Source organism: Physeter macrocephalus, chromosome 14, assembly GCF_002837175.3.
Source record: "Physeter macrocephalus isolate SW-GA chromosome 14, ASM283717v5, whole genome shotgun sequence".
NCBI classification, from domain to species: Eukaryota; Metazoa; Chordata; class Mammalia; order Artiodactyla; family Physeteridae; genus Physeter; species Physeter macrocephalus.
Window position 1 is genome coordinate 42,089,729 of NC_041227.1, and position 21,274 is coordinate 42,111,002.

The following is a 21,274-nucleotide window of genomic DNA, read 5'->3' on the forward strand; positions in this document are numbered from 1 at the left end:
TAATAAAAATGGTCCACATTAAAAAAAAATCTTAAAAAAAATAAATAAAATGGCACCGAAAATACTTGTTACTTGAATTTGAAAGTTCCATCCAATTTCATAGAACTTATCTGGACCTTGGGTGATGGCTCAGGCCTTTAGTGACCGTCTTAATTGCTCCTTGGTAACCTGTCTGGTTAAATGTTCTAATTCTTCTGAGGTCAGAAATATTTTTTCTAGATAAGGAAAAATACAAATTCTGTGTGTATTTCTAGAGTAACATCCATTCTATTTACTTACATGGAGTTAAAACATTCTCTCAAAGTTATTTTTATTACCTCAGTTCCTATGGTTAGTTCCTCATTCTCATGTATACTTTCATGTTTTGTGCTTTCCTCTTTATCTCCCTGCTATGAAAATAGTTTTGTTGTGTTTTTTCAGTATGTAAAAATGCAAATAGTATAAAAACAAATAAAGTAAAAATCACTCCAAATCCCATCCCTCTGAGATGACACTATTAATAATTTAGTGGCCTTCTCTTCATAACCCGTTTGGGCATCTATGCATGCAGATATATGCAGTCAACATAAGTGGGATCATGTCCACCCTATTTTAATTGTAGCCACCATTCTTTATATAAAAAAGGAGTGTTTTGTTTTGTTTACCTCTTCTTTCTCACTCCCCTTCTTCCTCTCTCTCTCTCTCTCTCTCTCTCTCACACACAAAGATTTTCACTGAATTCCGTAGCTAGTGATTTATTGTGGTTTGGGGTTCTTAGTGCTTTTGTTTCTTCAAAGAGGTAATTTTCTGATGCTCATGTTCCTTGCTGCTTTTGGTTGGTTTGGAGGGAGAGGGACACAGCAGCTGTTATTCTAACATCTTTTTTTTTTTTTTTTTTTTTTTGCGGTACGCGGGCCTCTCGCTGTTGTGGCCTCTCCCGTTGCGGAGCACAGGCTCCGGACGCGCAGGCTCAGCGGCCATGGCTCACGGGCCCAGCCGCTCCGCGGCACGCGGGATCCTCCCGGACCGGGGCACGAACCCGTGTCTCCTGCATCGGCAGGCGGACTCTCAACCACTGCGCCACCAGGGAAGCCCTCTAACATCTTTAAAGGGAAGACTCTTGTACTCATTCCCATGGCGACTATAACAAATGAGCACCAATTTAGTGTCTTAAAACAACACAGATATGTTGACTTACTGTTTTGGGGGTTAAAATCAAGATGTGGGCCGGGGCTGTGTCTCCTATGGGGGCTCAGGAGAGCCACCTCCTTGCCTTCCCAGCTTCTGGACCTGCCTGCATTCCTTGGCTCGGGGCTCTTCCATCTTCAGAGCCAGTCACGGGGGTTCAGTGTTTCTCCAGCTATATGGTCCTCACTCAGACACCTTCCCCACCAACCTCCCTCTCTCACTTATAAGGACCCTCGTGATGACACTGGGCCCTCCAGTTTATCCAAAAGAAACTTCTCATCGCAAGATGAGCTGATCAGTAGCGTTAATTCATCTGCACCGTTGGCCCCCTTGCTGTGTAACCTAAGGTATTCCCAGGTGTGGGGTTTTCGGATGCAGGTGTCCTTAGGAGGGGAGTACTGTTTTGCCTGTGACAACTCCCAAACACTTTTTCCCAAATCCACTCCCTCACCCCCTGGGATTTGGGCCCCTGACATTTGCTGGACTGCATCTGGCAGCAGGTGTGAGCAGGGAACCCATCAGAGACGTGAGTCGGGGAGGGACACAGTCCAGAGGGAGTGACATTCCTGGGTCTGAGCTTTGTACAGAAAGAAGCCCCCCTCCCCCATGGAAGGCTCCCTTGAGCCCACCTCGCCTTGAATCCCCTCAACAACCATATTAGGTAGTGATTTTCCTCTCAGCCATGATTAAGGAACTGAGGCCCAGAGAGGTTCAGGGTTGTAGAAACTCAGCCAAGAATAAAGAGTCTGGAATTGTAGCCCCGTGTCCTGAGTTCCCCCAGCATGCTGGAAATACCCCAGGAACTTAACTCAGGAGAATGTGGCAGGAAATCACTCCTCTCCCCTCCTTATCAAGCCTCTCAGCTGGTCTCCAAATATGGCACGAGGGCAGAGAAGTTGTTTCACAGACACACTCATGGATTCTGAGCGTTAAGGGTGTTTTCTGTTACAGAAGGGAAGCTTCCTCTCGGATGGCTGTCTGTCTGTATACCACACAGAGCAGGCGATGTGGCTAGAGCCCCTGCAGCCCCACCTTCGCTCACGGCACGCCATCCCGACATCTAGCTGCTCCCCCCGTACCTCTGTGCTTGGGACAGGCAGGGGCTAGAGTGAGGGTACCCAGCTCTCTCTCCCGTCCAGCAGGAAAGCTCTGAGCTCCCACGGTGGTCATCTGCTAATAACACAGTCCCCTCTGCTGCAGAGGAAGGCAGCCAGCGCCTTTCAGGGAAAGGGAAACCTGGGAGATGCACCCGCCCAGGGGTCTGCCCCTGCAGGCCCCGACTCCTTGCAAGTGACGCCCCCAGGGACGGACCCCTCTCAGACTTTCTGCAGGCCTCCTTGTCTGTCTCTGCCCATGGAGAGAACAGGGTGTTTGCGGGCAGGGTCTGTACACATAGGCATGCTGGCCTGTCATGCAAGTGTACGTGAGACACTTGGAGGTGCAGAACAGCTGGGGAGGAAGGGCAGGGAGGCTATGGCCAGGTCAAGTTCCACCCAGGAATGTGGAGGAGTCCAGAAGCTCTGAGTTTCTGGGTCATTAGGAAGGCATATTTTTCAAGATAGCAAGATAATCCATGTTTTATTCAACACTTTGCTAGCTTGAGTTAAGAATTTTAAATATTTAAACCTACAGTAAATTGCCCAACCATCTCTAGGGCCAGCTGGAAACTGGATGGCGGGGGTGTCAGGAGTAGGTGATGGGAGCACAGCAGGGTGTTTGGGATCAGAAACCCCTGAGCACACCTGACAACCTCACCCAGGCTGGCAGGCTCCAGGCCTTGGTGACAGCCTCTCCACCCCTGAGGTTCACATCCCCAGCTCTGGTTTTGTTTTTTAGAAAAAATTATTGATAAATAAAAGGACAGTAGCCAAAACATGGAAGCAACATAAATGTCCATCAACAGATGAATGGATAAAGATGTGGTATATATATATACCATGGAATACTACTCAGCCATAAAAAAGAACGAAATAATGCCATTTGCAGCAACATGGTTGCAACTAGAGATTATCACACTAAGCGAAGTAAGTCAGAAAGAGAAAGACAAATACCATATGATATCACTTATATGTGGAATCTAAAATATGGCACAAATGAACATATGTATGAAACAGAAACAGACTCACAGACATGGAGAGCAGACTTATGGTTGCCAGCGGGTGAGGTGGGTGGGGAAGGGAAGGACTGGGAGTTTGCGATTAGCAGATGTAAGCTTTTATGTATGGGATGGATAAACAGCAAGTTCCTACAGTATAGCACAGGGAACTATTAATAATACATTCAATATCCTGTGATAAACCATACTGGAAAAGAATATAAACAAAGAATGTCTATATGTGTATAACTGAGTCATTTTGCTGTACAGCAGAGACTGGCAAAACACTGTAAATCAACTATACTTCAATAAAAACATAAAGAAAAGGAGAGAATCAAGTGTGTATCCTGCCTTTCCTGTATTAGCTGTACTTTAGGGCAACACAACAGTTGATGAAACCGATTTTTTCTCTATGAAAATATTCCAGCTATTAAATGAGATAGTAATAATAGAATTAAAATATCATTATTTTGCTGCCCCTGATCAAATAATAGCAATGACCATCAATGGCTGTTAACAAAGCAAAAAAAGGGAGAGAGAGAGACACGTGGGCATTCTGTACCTCCTGAGGGAAGGACCCCACACCTTTCACGATGGGTCACTGCAAATAAATAACCAAACAAACAAACAAACAAACCCATTCCCGAGGTTGATCAAGCTAGAAGATCTAACTATCCCCTTGCAGACAGTACAGGGGACAGGAGGACATGATTAAAAAACACAGTAGAGATTCAGCCAACAAATCCAGACCATAGAAAGCTCTGCAGGACAAATAACTAGCTTCTTTAACCAAGTAGAGAGAGGAACCTACAGATGCAAAGAGGCTTAAGAGACATGACAGCCAATTGCAGTTTTGCACAATATTTGGATCCTGGCTCAAACAAGCTGTAAAAAACAGCCCGTAGGAAAGTTGGGGTAATAGGAACCCGAATTGGGTATTTGATGGTGATTATCATTTTTAGGTAGGTTCATGCCATTAGACTATATACTTTAAAAGATTCTTTCCCTGTTGGAGATATTTTCTGAAATATTTGCAGATAAACTGCTAACCTTTCTGGGATTTGATTCCAGTGGGCTGGGGGGATGGGTGAGATGCAGGAGAAATGGGGTTGGCTGTTCAGTGAAGCTGGGTGATGGGTGCCCAGAGGTCATTATATTATCAATTGTTCTTACATCATTTCCTTGACTTTTATATGTGATTGTAAAATGTCCATTTTAAAAAGTTTAAATTGCAAGGAAAGAGCCGGAAGATACTGTAGGACCAGAGTTTAAGGGACTGATGGTTTTTTCCCATGAAAGCGTTCTCCTGCACGTGGACATCAAAATGCAGGAGAATTTGCCCTGAAGAAACAAATCTACGTGCCCTGAACACATTCACTACATGAAATGAGGAGTGACCCAATAATGGCTTCAGCACAGAATTAGGTAATAATTGTGAAAAAAGCTCTCTCCCTTCCCGACTGCTGGTAACTCCTCCATTTCTTCCTCATGTAATTGTTCTGACTTTTATAACGGCCTGTTGAGTAACAGCACGTCTCTGCAAAAATCTCACTTCGGAATGAAGGGAGCTTTTGTTGACATAAAGAGGTGTTTGGGAAATGAAATGTTTGATTGGGTTTCGAAGCTGAGTGCTGATTCAAGGGCCCGAGATCACTGTCAGCTCCAGCCATGAGCAGACAGTGGCCCGGGAATGAGCCAAGGAGGCCAGAGTTGTGACTGAGGTCAGAGCCCCAGGTGGGTGGAGGGTGGAGGAGGAGCGCTGAATGGGGGTCTCGGTGCCGACTTGGCTCCAGAGCCCATGGGGGTAGAGGCTGGCCCAGGAGTGTCTGTGGACGATTGGATCTACACGTCACCCTCCCATTTCCTGAAACAACAGTAACTTTTACCTCTGATGTTATCCAGGCCTGCTGACCACTCGATGCCAAATTCAGGGGCCCACCCCCGTCCCCTAGGGCAGGGGTCCTCAACCCCCGGGCCACGGACCGCTACCAGTCCGCAGCCCGTTAAGAACCGAGCCGCACAGCAGGAGGTGAGTGGCGGGAGAGCGAGAGAAGCTTCCTGTGCCACCCCCCATCGCTCCCCATCGCTCGCATTACCTCCTAAACCATCCGTCACCCATCCCCCACCAGTCCGTGGAAAAATTGCCTTCCACGAAACTGGTCCCTAGTGCCCAAAAGGTTAGGGACCGCTGCCTTCAGGTATCCCGTCCACTGCTCAACCACATATGCCGCAGCGTGCCTACCTGGCTGGATCCAGGGCTCCCTCATCTCCGCGTCAGCTCCCACCGCCCTGCATGCCAAGTAAGGCCAACTGAGGTTAATGAGCCCCTGTGAGGGGGCCAGGGCTCAGCCCCAGATATTGGAAAGACCAGTCCTGTCCACTTTGGTCATTTCTCTGTCATGTCTTTTTATCTCCATGGCAACCCCAGCAAACCCTAGCATCGCCCCATTTACAGACAAGAGACTGGGTGCAGCCAGGCTCCTGCCCCAGGGTCATGTCCGAGGCGGACTTTGAACTCCAGGTCCTCCTATACCGCCAGGTCCACGACTCCTGGAGCAGGAGCCCCAGAACCAGGGGCAGGCAGGGCCGGACAGGCAAAAGTGGTCACCACACTGGTGGAGATAGCCTTGCCAGTATCTTGGCTGGCACTGCCTTCAGACACCCAGCAAGTTCGTCCATGGTAAGAAGGTCCAGAGCAAGCGTGGAGGAGCTCCCCGGAGGAGACTGTGGGGAACTTGCCTCCGTGTGCCCAGCGCTGTGCTGGCCGCTGGGAACACAGCAATGACCGAGAGCATCCTCAGCGAGGGGTCCCGGGAAATTACTAACTGCCTGCTCCCCAGGGAGAAGCCCCTCCGTGTAGCGGTTGCCTCTCTCCAAGGTGTGAATACCTCCACTGTGGCCAGTTTCCATCTGCCCAGCGACATTGCCCAGCACGGAGCAGAGACGAGATGGAGCCGGGGGCTTACCTCCACTGGACAGGCACGCAGGCAGGAGTCACGCACGAGCACAGAAGGTCCTAGAACGATCGGGAAGTCAGAAGCGTTGACTAGTTAATATAACTCAACTATTCTTTTGCAGTTTACTTTTGAGAAAGGCTGTGTTTGTGCAGTTTCCCCAGCTTTACAGTTGTCTCTCACAAGCTGGGGGAGCCCAGGCTCCAGCTCCCAGAGAAGAAGGCACTGACGCCCATAGTCTGGTCGAGACTATGTTTCAGGCCGAGTCGCAGGGCATAGCCGTGCTGGAGGGTGGAATGGTTCTTCTTAAAACACAGCTGCCGGAGACCCCAGGTGACCGCTTAGCTGAACCTGCCCTGCAGATTGGAGCGGAGGCTAAGGGGCCACGACAGCCTAACAGGGACCCAGGGTTTTCCTCTGGTGGTCCAGGGACAGGAGCTCAGGGAGCCTGTCATGCTGCTCATTCCGTTAGAGCCACGGGCCTGGAAGTGGTGTTGTTCTCCATACCCATGACCCCTGCCCTCAGCTTGTCTGCAAGGCCAGCTCTGCTTGGCACCCCGGGGGCTCCTGCCTGGACCACTGCCAACCAGTAAGCGGAACAGAGGCTGTGCAGGGGAAGGCGACAAGGGCCCAGGAGATAAACTGGGAACACACGAGTTCCATGGCCCAGGAACCTGGACACGGTTTCAGGAGCAGAAGAGGCCCGTGCGCAGGGCCGCGGGGCTCGGTGCATGGCTTTGGGCCTCGTGGCCTCTGGGTCTGCACCGCCCTCACTGAGGGCTGCATTCACTCCGCACAACTGTCCTCTCGTCAAACATCACCTGTTAAAAATCCACTTTCAGGGAATTCCCTGGAGGTCCAGTGGTTAGGACTTGGTGCTTTTACTGCTGGGGCCAGGGTTCAATCCCTGGTCAGGAACGAAGATCCTGCAAGCCAGGAGGTGTGGCCAAAAAAAAAAAAAAATCCACTTCAGAGGAGGTGGGCGGGGAGGGGAAATAGGAAGAAGGTGGTCACAAGGCAAAATCTTCCAGTTATACGACAAATAACGTCCTAGGGATGTAAATACAACCCAATGACTATAGCTCACGCTGCTGGGAAGGTACATAGGAAGGTTGTTGAGTCAATCCTAAGAGTTATCACAGGAGAACTTTTTTCTTTTCTTTTCAGTGTATCTATAAGGAGGTGGATGCGAACTGAACTTTTTGTGGTCATCATTTCACAATATATGTAAATCAAACCATCATGCTGTACATCTTAAACTTGCACAGCAATGTGTGTCGATGATTTCTCAATAAAACTGGCAAAAATCTGCTCTCAGAAAGATGACTAGACTAGGAAGCAGAAATCCCTGTTACCGCAAAGTTGGTGGTGATTTTAAAACTTTGGGGGAAGCTGACTTCCGCTTGGCCTGTTTTCTATGACACACAATCATGGTGTTAGTAAGACCTACCTCCACGATGCCGTGAACGGTTTGTAAACTCGGTTGCGTTGACTCCCTAGTTATTCTTGGCCTTACCACCAACCACACCTGTATCACCTGCTTCTGACCTGGAGCAAGATTAATGAATCTCCCGGGGCCTCAGTTTTGGCTCCTGCCTTAGTGATAGCCCATCACTGGGGAAAGCTTTGGTGGGTTCCATCCGGTTCCAGAAGCCCCCCGACTGTTGGGTGGACTCAGCCCTGCGGGCATGATTAGCAAAGTAATCCCAGAGGTCTGGGCTCCCCGGGCTGGAAGGAGTAGCCAGGCCTCAGCGCGAGGGACCCATTGCAGGTAAACAGTATGGAGACAGCCAGGTCAGGCTGGGCATCAGAGGTGGTTGGAGTGCAGAGTTTACAGGGGAGGGGGGCTCCGAATCCCTGGGAGAGTGCAAGCCCCCCGCTCCCCACCCCGATGTCGTTGGAACGTGGGGTCCCAGCGGTGCAGCTGTTCAGCGGGCCTCCTGAGATCCACACTCCCAAACCCACAAACACACACGCCTACCTACACGTTGTAGCTCCTGGACGTCATTCGTGATTTAAACTGTGAGTTTCTCCTCTAGGTTTAAAGCAAGGAGCCTGGAGGACTCTGGAGAACTCTTTCATTTCTGGTCCTTAATTCAGGGCCTGTGAAAAAATTGGGACAAAAGTAAGTGAAAAAGGGCCAATGACCTTAACAAATGATCTTCAATATTTCTGCCGTGCCAGCCAGCCAGGCACCCGCTTCAAACCCGTTTCACCACCCTGGGCCGCACTCAGGTCTCCAGGAGGGAAGCTTTGGAAAGACCAGAGCTGGCCCACGTCCATGTTGGTCTTGGACGCTCAAGAAGGTGTGATAGAATCAGGCTTTTCTTCTGGATACTCTCAGTTGTGGTTTTCAAGCCTCCACCTTTCCCGAGCCCACGGCCCTCTGTACCGGGCTTGAGGAATGCCCATCTCTGCTTTGGGAAATCCAGGAGGCGCCAGCCACACCGGGGTCACACGCCGGGGGAGCAAGCCGGAGGCTGTGCTATTTTCAACTAAAAAATAAGACAAAACTTAAGCGTTACAAAGTTTTCGTATGTGGATCAACAGTAGTACCTAGTTGTAATTTATAAACAAACACACCTCCACTGAGGGTGATATGAAAAATGGTTAAAAAGAGGAGCTTACTCACAAACCTCCAAGTGCCCAGGCCCACACGGACACGTGTCCACCATAGAAAGGGCCCTCACGCCAGCACTTCCAGGTCACTCCAACTGAAGGGCACTTGAGGTCACTTACTCTGACCCCTCATTTCACAAATACGAAGAATCAGGTCCAGAAAGATTGAGTGACCAAGTGGAAACATTTGCTTAGCAGTAGAAATCAAACTAGAATCCAAGATGTGTGTGTGTGTGTGTGTGTGTCTGAGTGTGTACATACGTGTGTCTCTGTGCCTACGTGTGTCTCTGAGTCTGTGTGTGTGTCTGCACGTGTGCGTGTGTGTGTGCGCGCAGAACAAAACCAGTGTTCTGCATTAAGATCATGGGACCATTATTGAAACAAATAAACAAACACAAGTAGGGTATTGTCCTAATCCAACAAGAGTCTGGTTAAGTAAACTCTCCTGACTGACGTACTATGAGTAAATCATGTTCACAAAGAGTTTATACTTGGAGACGGAAGTGTTCATCTTTTAACATTCAAGGTTTAAAAGTCTCTGCTGAGTGAAAGCAATCATGTCTGACGCAGCATAGAAATCCCCTGATCTGCCCGCAGGGAACCTCTCTGGGTGGTGGCATATGGGTGACGTTTTTGTCCCACATACTTCTCTCTCTTTTCCAACTTTCTATAATAAGTATATATAGTACATTTTTAAAACTGGCAAGAAAATGAGAATTTGTAACTGGAGGTTGCACATAGGCGTCCTGACCTGAAGCAGTTTCGGGCGACACTGCCCGAGTCCTACCTTCCGGTCAGCTTGGCGGGCGCTCCTGGGTGCCTCGAGGCCAAAGCGGGGCCACCCGCCTGACCCGGCCTCTTTCTTGTAAAGTCTGCAGTTTTTGTTCTGCATCCAGCTTGTATTTGGCACCCAAAGATGGCTCTGAGGTTGAAAGCCCCATCTTCCAGACTTCTCCCTGCTCCCACTCTGTGATCACACGTGGCGTCACTGCAGGGCCTCAGGCAAACATCTGCCCCAGGCCTCCGGAGAAAACCCGGCTGCCTGAGACATCTGACCTCGAATTCCTTTGTTTATTTCCCTAAAGCGTCTGGAGAATCCACAAGCCCCTGGCTCTGCTGCGATTCCCATGGGTCAGGGATGCACAGCCCCCTGGGGGAGGCAGGGAGCAGTCCCTGCCCCTGGCCCCAGGCCTGCGGGGGAAACTGGGTGTTCTCCCCCTGATTTTTCCCTTTATGAACATCAGTTTTGGCACAGTTAGAAAGTGGCCGGGGCAGATGCTGGCCACCAGCCGAGTCAAAACCGTGTCCTTTCCTGGGGCCAGTGGTGGTGGGAAAGCAAAGTTTTATGAGTTAAACTACCGCCATCTCTGCTCTTCCTTTCACAACGTGGAGGAACTTGCTCGGGAAGGGCGACGACCCCACCTTTGTCGTCCTTTGTTCGTCACCAGGGCCTGTTCCACGGTGGGCTCGGCTGGTCAAGGGAGGGCAAGCAGAACCCTCTCCTCGGCTAAACCAGCAACACTGCCCAGAGGGGCTCTGCCATAATAAACGCCCTCACACCGCTGTCAGGGGAGCAAAAAAGGGAGCTAGCTAACTGAAGTGCCAGGGAAGTTATTCGAAATAACCTTGACCCAAACTACTCTGAACTACTCTGGAAAAATGTGTCCACTGTGTTCGCCGCAGACCCCGGGACAGCAGCGCCCAGCTGGACACCTCTGGACATACAGCCTTTTACTGGCTCTCCTCCTGCTTCCAGAAACACGGATGAGTTTCCACAGGGCTGGGCAGGTAAATGGGCTCGAGTGGAGTTCCAGGCAGAAGGGAGACAGGCGTGCAGAGTGTCGCTGCGGCAATGGCAGCTCCCGGCACCCTGGGGACGCATGGACCACGAGCTCCTTGGTGAGAGGGGACGCGGAGACACTGCTTGTTCCCGGGGAGGGGCACGAGGAAGGGGTTGGGGGTAACAGCTGAGCTGGAGTGTTCTGGGCCAGGGGTGCAGGGTTTGCAGGCAGAGGAGAGACTTTGCAAATGCACAGAAGGGTGGGGCACCAGCTGGCGGCAGGGGAGGCAGGGTCAGGGGAGGCGAAGTTGGGAGGTGGCAGCTGCAGGGCGGGGGTCAAAGGCCCGCCTGGACAGACATCCTCTCCACGTGCATGTGTGCAGTGGGCAGGGCTGACCTGGCCTGACCGGGTTCAGGGATGTTCAAAGTAAAGTCCAGACCTCGAGCACCAGTGTCACCCAGGTGCCTGTTAGTAATGCAAATTCCCACCCCCTCTGCATTAGTTTCCTGGGGCAGCTGTAACTCAGTACCACAAACTGGGGGGCTTAAAATAACAGAAATTCATCCTTTCACAGTTCCTCAGGCTGGAAGTCCCAAGTCAAGGTGTTGGCAAGACCGTGCTCCCTCCCAGGCCTCCAGGGAAAGATCCTTCCTCACCTCTTCCAGCTTCTAGCAGCCTGGGGTGTCCCATGGCTTCTGGCCATGTCACCCCCATCTCTGTCATCACCTGCCGTCTTTCTCCCCACGTGTCTGTCTTCCCGTTCCTCTCTCCTCTTCTTAAAAGGAGACCAGTCGTACTGGATGACGGTTCACCCTAATGACCTCATCTTACCCTGATTACATCTGCAAAGTACATTCACGAGTACTGGGGGTTCCACATATCCTTCTGGGGAGACACAACCTGGGCCTCAGCAAGCCTTCCCGTTTGAGATGCGCTGGTCTGGGCAAGCAGAAGGTGTTCCCGTACCTTCCGAGTCGTGCCCCAAGCCCGAGGCTGCAGAGCATGTCTGCTGTTTGAACCTACAAGGTCACCCAGAGTCAGGCTTGGGACCAGCAAGGGTCGGGTTCAGGGATGTGTTTAGTTTGATCAGTAATAAGACTCATAACCTTCTCTCTGTGTCTCCAGGTCACAAAGAGCTTCTCACTCCTCTACCTGTCACGGCCAGAGCCCCCCAGAGCCCACCTGAGGCAAGCACCTGGATGCATAAGTTACAACTAGGTACTACTGTCAACCCACATATGAAAACTTTGTAACGCCTCAGTTTTGTCGTATCTTTTAGTTGAAAATAGCACAGCTGCCGGCTTGCTCCCCTGGCGTGTGACCCCGGGGTGGCTGGCGCCTCCTGGATTTCCCAAAGCAGAGATGGGCATTCCTCAAGCCCGGTGCAGAGGGCCGTGGGCTCGGGAACGGTGGCGGCTTGAAAACCACAACCGAGAGTATCCAGAAGAGAAGCCCGATTCTATCACATGTTCTGGAGTGTCCAAGATGTGCAGGTGTTTTGGGTGATGCTGAAGCTGGTTCGTGGACAGGAGGGCTTCATAAGGCTGGAATGACCTGTGACCAAGAAGCTCTGACCGAAGCGTGCTAGAGATTGAGTGTCACCTGGGCTAGGCACAGCCCCTGGGCCCTCACCCCTGACGACTCCGGTTTCCCAGGGCCAGCATGTGCATCTCCCCGGGGCCTTCTTTCTCCTGGAAGAGCCAGGAGCTGACACCCCTGGGAGCAGGCCTGAGCCAGTGGGAGGTGAGGGTCAGAGGACAAATACCCAGCCTTCTCATGTGGTGTCACAGTGACCCAACAGGATAGAGAACCCAGCGGAGCTCTGCTCCCCAAAGCACGTGGTCCAGCTCCCTCACCCCCACCTCATCCCCCCACTTCCCACCTGATACTTCCAGGGTTCATCTCCCCAACTTATCTCAGGGGCAGCTTACGGGGTCCCAACCCGAGGCACGGGTCCGCTGTAAGGCAGCCCATCCTGGACCTACGGACAGAAGTGGACGCAGAGGCCGGACCCAGACGCTTGCCGTTGGAGGATGAATCTCCGGCTCGTACGTACATGGGGCTGGGACAAGTGTGAGCATCAGCCTAAATGAAAAGGACCAGGAAGGAGAAAGTGCCAAACGTACACAAGGCTTGTCGAGCTTAAAGGCTCCTTCTGTTTGCCCAGCCTTCCTGTGAAGCCACAGAACAGCCCAGGAGCTGAGGGCAAAATCCAGAGGGCTGTCTTCACGTGGCCCGCACTCCAGGCTCCCCTGTCACAGGCTAGGAAAAACGTCGATGGGCTCGAGCTTTCTGAACAGGATGCAGAGGTGTCTGAGAGGTCAGAAGACGTAAATCTTAACAGATCTCCTGTCACTCCATTTCCCTGACGGGGATCCGAATGCCACAGCATAAATCACACTTAAGTGTACCGCTGAGTGCAACTCAGAGTAAAATCGTCATGTTCAGCTTTTCCAGCATTATTTGGCAAGCCTTTGTCCTGGATCATGTATTTTTCACAATAAGTCCGTAGATTTTCCATTTTTTAAAAAAGTACAGTATCAGTGTTTTGTCAAATAAGTCTGGATCTAGCTGCATACTCATTCCCTCGGGCTGATTAAACACATTACCATATTAAAGGCACCAACAACTCCTAAATAATAAAACTGCTTTACTTTAAAGTAGTGTTTTCCAAAGTCAATGGGTCATGGGATCTTCTTTTTTTTTTTTAAGTAACACTCATGAATATCCTACAGCACAGGACACTGGTTGGGAGAACACTGGGCTTCACATGTCACGCCTTGAGGGCCCTGCATGACCTGCACAGGGCTGGCAGTGGGTGACTGGAGCCTTCTGTGATCTCTGATCCCGGAGCCTTAACCCAGACGCCTGGCATCTTGAGACACGTGGAGATGCCAGCGTCCACAGTCGTGTCTGCGATATTGGGCGGGGCGGGGGTGAGGGTGACATTCCCCTCTTTCGGGCATTCCGAGGGTGCGCTGGAGAATAGCCCAGTTTTCTATTTTTCCATGAACTGGTATGCATTTCTGCTGTCACCGGAAGATCCAGCCACACCAGCACTGCTCCTGTGTGTTCCTGCAGCGGGATGTTGCAGTATCGGTCAGACTGGCATGGCACCCACAAGCTCAAACTGACCTTAAACCTCAAGAACCTTCTGAGCGCTAGTTGGAAACACGCCAACAATTGGCCGGGCCTTCTAAGAATCCCAAAGCACTTCTAGTGACCGGCTGCCCCGTAGGCGGCAGCAGGGAATGAATGTCGCCAGGCCCCTTCCCTTTCTTTATCTGATAAGTCCCCGCTGGTTTTGTCATTATATTATCATCACAGTCACTGTTTGTTTTCTGGTTGTGTGGATCATACACTCTTTAATTTTCTCGTGCTTATCTTTTCTCCCACACCCAAGAGAAACAGCCTGCACATCAAGCCAGCCTCAGCATGGGTTTCCTCTGCCGGGAAGGTGGGTCCCAGGGAACCAGCACAGAGCTCATGTGCTGATGTACCTTCTGCACCTGGGACATGCAACTGAGTCTCCCCTGAGACATCCTCCACCTGATTGGTCCTCAGGGGCTAAGGTCCCCCGCGCACTTCCTGGGGAGGGACTGGGCCTGGAGTCCCTGGGGCTGCTCCTCCAGCCTGAGCGGGACCAAGCTCCGGCCCCGGGGCCCCGGCTCGGCGCTCCTGCCCCCATTTGTCCCTTGCCTCAAGGACAGCGTTTGTTAAGCACTTACTACACACACCCTAGTTACCAGCAAAGAGCTCCTACTCCATTTTCCAAGAGAATCGGGACCGGAAAATGTTTCTTTCAAAGCATGAGTGGGCAGCAGCTCTGAGGCAGTGGGGAGCTGAGCCCACGCTCTACATCTGGACCCCTGTGGACGCCGTCCCACAGGAGGAGAACGGGGGAGGGTATGGGGGAGCAAAGCTGGGGCGGTGACTCTAGGCAGGCAGGTGAGGCCCCTCCCCGTCCTCTGCAAGGAGACCCAGCCCCAGCGGGCTCTACCCGTGGAACAGAGCCAAGTGGGCCCTCACGTACCCACACCAGCTCCATGCTGCCCCGGCCCCAACTCCGCGAACACTTGTCAACTGAATGAAGGATCGCAGGACCCCACTTGCCAGGGACCAAGCCAGGCCAAAGGGGAAGAAGTTCCGTTTGTTGTGAAAAATGAGCCGTAACAGGGCAGTTCAGCACCCGGGCCTCCTCCTCAGGCTGCCTTCTCCACTCTCTGGGACCAGCCCAGGGTGGCACCCAGGTATGCTACCCGTGTGGTCACTGGCAGTGTTCAGAAGGGCCTGCGCTTGCTTTACTGCCCTGCTGTCGCGGTCTCAAATCCCCACGGTTCGTGTACGAGGACCTCGGAGAGTCCAAGGCTGGTCCTGGACATGCGGCTGCCTTGCCTCTCAGTCCTCAGCTGTGAAATGGGGTGATGGCCATGGCCGCCTCACACTCAACGAGGGGATGGGGTTCCATTTCTTTGCTGTGTCAAGCATGTAGTGAAAACCAAAAAGGCTCTGGCTTTCAATAGTCTCTTTTCCTTCCTCTCTGTTTTCTTCATTTCTGGGCTTCCTATTGAAGAGAAGGGGCTTCTTAATGAGGTGTGTAACTCCTCACCCTAAAGCTTTCCCTTTGGAGGCCTGGAGGCCAAGAACATGAGAACCGTCCACCCCTGTAAGGCCTGGGCTTGCCTTCCACGTCCTGCGAGCCAAGACCAGCAGAAGGGAGACGGAATCTAAGCCCCTCCCCACAAGCCCCCGAGAGCGCTGGGGTTCCAGGCCACACGGCCCCTCAGTCAGGCCCGACCTCACCCTCTGTCTCAGCGCACAAGTGGTAGTGTCAAGGGACCCAGCCATCCTCAGATTTCCAATGGGATTTTTCCAACAATTCCTGGAACTGAGAAGTCGGTGGGGAAGGTCATGGGTGAAGCGAGGTCACTGGCCTGGCTCCAGGAGCGTGGCCGCAGATAAGTCCCCTGGGCCAGAGGCTCCCCAGGCTGCAACACCCACACAACCCTGCCCCCAGGCTTCCCCTTGGGACTGCAGAATTTAGAGAAGGAGGAAGGTGACAGCCCTGACGATGCAGTGTGGGTCTACTCCACGCGCAGAAGCTGCTGCCTTTGCCCTGGAGATAAGCCTTCTGAGGACACAGGCAGTGTGAGGCCCCCAAACACTTTCAATGACACGAGAGCATCACCCTGCAGAGCCCAGGATGAGTGCCGCCTGCAACTTCTGGTCCATGACCTTCATCACCTTTGTGGATGGAGGGGGTGTGGCCCTTTTCTATGGGGCTGCACTGTGATTTCAGCTAAGGCTTTTTAAAAATGTCTGTTTATCTATTAATTAATTTATTCCAACTACAGCCTGAAAGACATGGGCCAGGATTTAGGGAACATCAGAATCAGTTTATTGTATTTGTCTTATGCAGGCGTCAACGATACAGTGCAGATTCACTTTGCGGCTGTGAAGTTCTCAGCACTCTGAACTGGAAGGCATGGGCCCTGGGCAGGATGTGGGGACGGCTAGAGCCAGGGCCCTGCTCTCATGGCGACCTTCATGGGATGGCTGCTGTGAGCATTGGACCTCTCTGGGTGAGAGTCCCTTCTCTGGAAAAGTGTGAGCCCTGAACCAAGGCTGTCAGGGCTCCTCCAGCTGCACAGGCATAGGATCCTAAGACCTTGGGGACACAGCTAGATCACGCTCTCCACAGCCTCTCCACGCCCTCCACACAGAATGTACTAACAGTGAACAATCTAAAATGGAAATTAAGAAAACAACTCAGTTTACAACAGAGTCAAAGAGAATAAAATATTTAGGAATATACTTATCCAAGGAGGTGAAAGACTTGTAAACTGAAAACTACAAAACATTGCTGAAAGAAATTAAAGAAGACACTGATAAATGGAAAGACATCCTGTGGCCATGGATTGGAAGACTTAATATTGTTAAGATGTCAATACTACCCAAAGAAATCTGCAGATTCAATGCAATCCCTATCAAATTACCAGTGGCATTTTTTACAGAACTAGAACAAAAAATCTTAAAATTTGTGTGGCGACACAAAAGACACCAAATAGCCAAAGCAGTCTTGAGGGAAAAAAACGTAGGTGGAACTGAAAACTACAAAACATTGCTGAAAGAAATTAAAGAAGACACAAATAGCTAGAAAGACATCCTGTATGCATGGATTGGAAGACAACATTTTTAAGATTTGAATACTATCCAGAGGGATCTACAGATTCAGCACAATCCCTATCAAAATCCTAATGGAATTTTTTGCAGAAATAGAAAAATTCATGCTAAATTTCATATAGAATAAGGGACCTTGAATGGCCAAAACAATCTTGAAAAAAAAAATTGAAGGTGTCACATTGCCTGATTTCAAAGCTTACTGCAAACCTACAGTAATCAAAACAATGTGGTACTGGCATTAAGACAGATATATAGAGCAAGGAATAGAATGGAGAGCCCAGAGACAATGACTCACAGGACTTTCAACAATAAAACATATGGGAAAATCTTCATGACGCTATATTTGGTGATAATTTCTTAGATGTGACACCAAAGCACAGACAACAAAAGTAAAAATAAATAAATTGGATTACATCAAAATTAAAACCTTTTTATTCATCAAGGGACATAACTGACAGTGAAAGACAATCTGTGGAATGGGACAAAATATTTGCAAATATTATATCTGATAAGGGGTTAATATCCAAAATAAACAAAGAACCTGTACAACTCAACAACAACAACAAAACCCAGTTAAAAATGGGCAAAGGACTTGAATACAAGTTTCTCCAAAGAAGATATACATCTGGCCAATGAGCACATAAAAAGATGCTCAACATCACAAGTCATTAGAGAAAAGCAAATCAAAACCTCACATCCATTGAGATGGCTACTATTCCAAACAAACAAACAAAATCACGCAAGAGAAACAGAATGCAAAAAGTGTTGCAGAAGATGTGGAGAAATTGGAAACTTGTGCATCGTGGTGAGAATGTAAATGGTGCAGCTGTGGTGCAAAATAGAATAGCAGTTCCTTAAAAAATTAAAAATTAAATTACACAACAATTTCACAACAATGTGAATGTACTAAGCCCTGCCAAACTAAACATTTAAAAATGGGTAAGATGGTGAGATTTTTGTTATGCATATTTTACCACAATCTGCAAAAATAAAAACTATAAACATATACACACAAAGTAATCCACGCAGAAACCCTGTCTTCTAAGGAAATACGCCATGTTGGTAGTGAGTCTGACCTGGGCTTACACTCCATACCTATTGGGCCAGGCCCTCTGTGGGCCCGGAACCTGCTGAGGACTCAGGGTGATGGGGGAAGACGTCTCTCGACTATGGCCCTGTGACCTCCCTGCAGGGCAAGAGATGCTTCCCTGCGCCCAGGAGAAGGGAGGGAGAGCACCCAGGTAACACACGCACCTCGGGCTCCAGGGAAGACCTTCTAACAGGGGCCGCTGGCTTCCGGCTTCCCAGTCGGCCTCCCAGACTTCATCTCAGGAAAAGCCAGTCCGGGGGTGCATGCGGGATGCATGTTCTCTGCCCTTTTGTTATGCAAACAGAAGCCACAGCATTTATCCTGAGGTACAGAGTTCCACGCTGAGCAGTATTATCTCTATTCTACAGGCTGGAAAGCGGAGGCTTCAAGAGGTTAAGTCCTGGCCAAGGCCACACAGACCCCTGCGGCAGAGGCAAGAGGACCCGGCTGTTGGACTCTGTTGGGTTATTTCTTACTACTTAACAGACCACCCATGTTTTAGGGGCTTAGAACAACACCCATCTTGTTGTCCCTCTGGTTCGGTGGGGTGGCTGGGCTCAGCTGGGCACCTGGCCTCTCTGTGTCCCCCACGTGGGTTTCAGTTCGAGGTAACCAGGGCTGGAGCTGTCTGGAGGTGTGGCCGGGAGGGGGCCTCTCTCCCCCTCCTGGATTCTGGGCCCATCTCCTCCACGGGTCCTCTCTGCTGTCGTGTGTTCTCCCCGGCAGGGTGACTCGGGGGTCCCAGGAGCGAGTGTTTCATGCCACCCGGCCTCTCGAAGGTGGGCCTGGAACAGCAGAGCCTCATCTTTGCCAAGGTCCACGGGTCAGAGTGACTCAGAACCCAGCCCAGATTTGACACTGCAGAGACCACACGAGGGTGTGAACTCTGGGAGGTGTGCTTTATTGTGGCCTCTATGGAGACCGGTCCCCCTAGGCTCCGGCCAGGGTCCCAACCAGGCTGCGCCCTGTGAAGGGCAGCCGGGCCTGCCAAAACCTCCTGTGCCCGCATGGCTGCGGTCTTGGGCTGGTGGGCCCCCGCACTTGGACACAGGGAGGCTGTGCTCAGCCCCTCGGCAGCCCAGCTACTCCGCTGGGCCCGCAGGAGTGGAGGGAGAGGTAGCCCTTCCTCTCGGCCTGGCGGTCATCCCATTATTTTCTCCATCTGCGCTGATGCGGAGACAACCAGGAACCAGTGGGGACCTGTCCCAGGTCACGGGCAGCAGGCAAACCCCACCCACTAAGCCGTCCCTTCCCCAGTCTTGCTGGGTGCACTGTCAAGGGGGCCCCAGAAGTACGGCCATCGAGGTGAACGGGGGGAGCACACCCTGCACCTGGGCATCACTCTGTCTTTGGACAAAAGTTTTCCCTTCATTATGAGGCTGCAAGATGGGTGTAAGCGGCTGAGCCCCTGTGGGGGGACTTTGTCCCCGGGGGCAGCTCGGGAGGGACAGCTGCTGCAGGGGAGGCGGGGTGGGGACAGGCTTTCTGTCTCAGTCATTACAGGTCCCAGTCATCATGCCAGCGTCTCTGCTCTGTATTCTGGTCTCCATTTGAGGTCAAATTTAGATTTACAGTCTGATATTTCTTATCTGTCACAGAGTCAGTCTGATTAGACCAGCTAGCATTTTTTATCATCTGACCCAATAATAACAATAATAATTTCAAAAAAAACCCTTTAGGCATCCAGACAAGCAGATTTGCAAAATCAATGTTAAAAATGTCAAAGCAACTTGGCAAAACTCACATTATGAATATTTCCTCCATCCCCACCCATCTGCAGATGGCTTGCAGGTACTGTGGCCACAGCAGCCTCACCTGGTTTACCTGCATCTCTAACCTGTCCATCTAGTTTCTGAGCCTCTCAGGCTCTTCAGAACACCCAGCCTAAGCTGAAGCCCAGCATCCTCCCCAAGGAAGGAGGGAGAGCAGGGCTGCTAGAGGAACGTGGATGGAGAAGTTCCATTCGTGTTTCCTGGCCAGTGTCCACTGGCCTAACAGCTACAACGCTGTCAGTCCCCAAAGCCATCTGGTTGAAGATTCCCAGGTGCTCAGAGTCCAGGACGACAGCATGGGAACTGGTCTCAGGCCAAGCAGAGGGGACACGCAGAGCCCCGTGAGAGCTGTGGGCCACGAAGTGGGCTCTCAGGTGACAGAGATGCAGGCATGGATTCTCACAGGTCTGTTCTCTCTCTGGTCGACCTTCTTCTATAAACGAGAAACCGAGACACACGTTTGAGTTATGCTGAGTACATCAGCATAACATCCAGGAGCGAGCTAGAAAATAAGACCACTGGGCGCTAGTCCTGCCCAACGAAGCGTTCTCATTACAAGGGGTTGGTTAGGTGGTGCTTCAGAAGTCAGAAGCCACGACTTCCTGGTCTCCTGTGTACGCAGGTAGGAGCACAAAGAATATTCTCTGTGGCTTTTACTCAGAGGCTAGTCTAGTGTACACACCTCTCTACCCTTAGCTTTTCTCTCTGTCTCCTGCTTTTCACGCTCGGTAGGCCAACCTTTGGGGCCTGTGCCGGGCTGGTATATGTGTCATCATGTTGAATGTTGGCTGTTGTAGACTCACAGACCCTTGTGCACGTGGGGACAGGACCAGAAACATTCCTACATGTGCACCTCCCCCGTGAGTGGTGTTAGCACTTTTTATTCTGACGGATGTTGCCAAAGTCCCCGCATAAAGGTTGTGCTGTCCGCACTGCCAGTTCAGCTTTGTCCCCTGGGGATGACGCTTTCCAGTAGGTCCCAACCTACGACACGGAGCGTGACCATCTTGTAGATTGATCACATTTCTCATCTTTTCCTCTGTGTAATAGGCAATTAGTCCTCTGTCTCTATGTGCTCTGCCCGTTGGCTATGGGGTGGTTGGTCTTTTCGATGCGTCTTGATGAAATACGAAGTGAAGAAACTATCCCCTTTAAATTTGATATGTGATGCAAATGTTGTTCACACTTGGTTATTCTTTTTAAATTTTGTCTTTTCTTAACATGATTACTGTATATCGTTAGTATAGGAATCTTTTCCTCTAATGGCTCCCTGTGCCTTAGCCATGTTTCTCTCTTTCACTCCAAAGTTACTTATTTTTCTAACTCTCCCATATTTTCTTCTTGTAGTTTCATGGTTTAGTGTTTAGGGGGTTCGTGTTTTACATTTAAGTGCTTAATTCAGCCCAGTCAAATTTTAGAGCTACTTGTTCTTAGCTCTGCCCTGAGATTTTCTATGTGAGTTCTTTCTCTCTCTCTCTCCCTGGTTTGTATTTTGTGTTTTCTTTGCTGGGGGTGCATGTGTTCCTTCTGATTCTTTCAAAATTTCGGATTTTGTTTCTGGTCCATCTTGCAGTCATGTCCTGGGTGTTTTACTCTGAGGGGACAGGGACGGG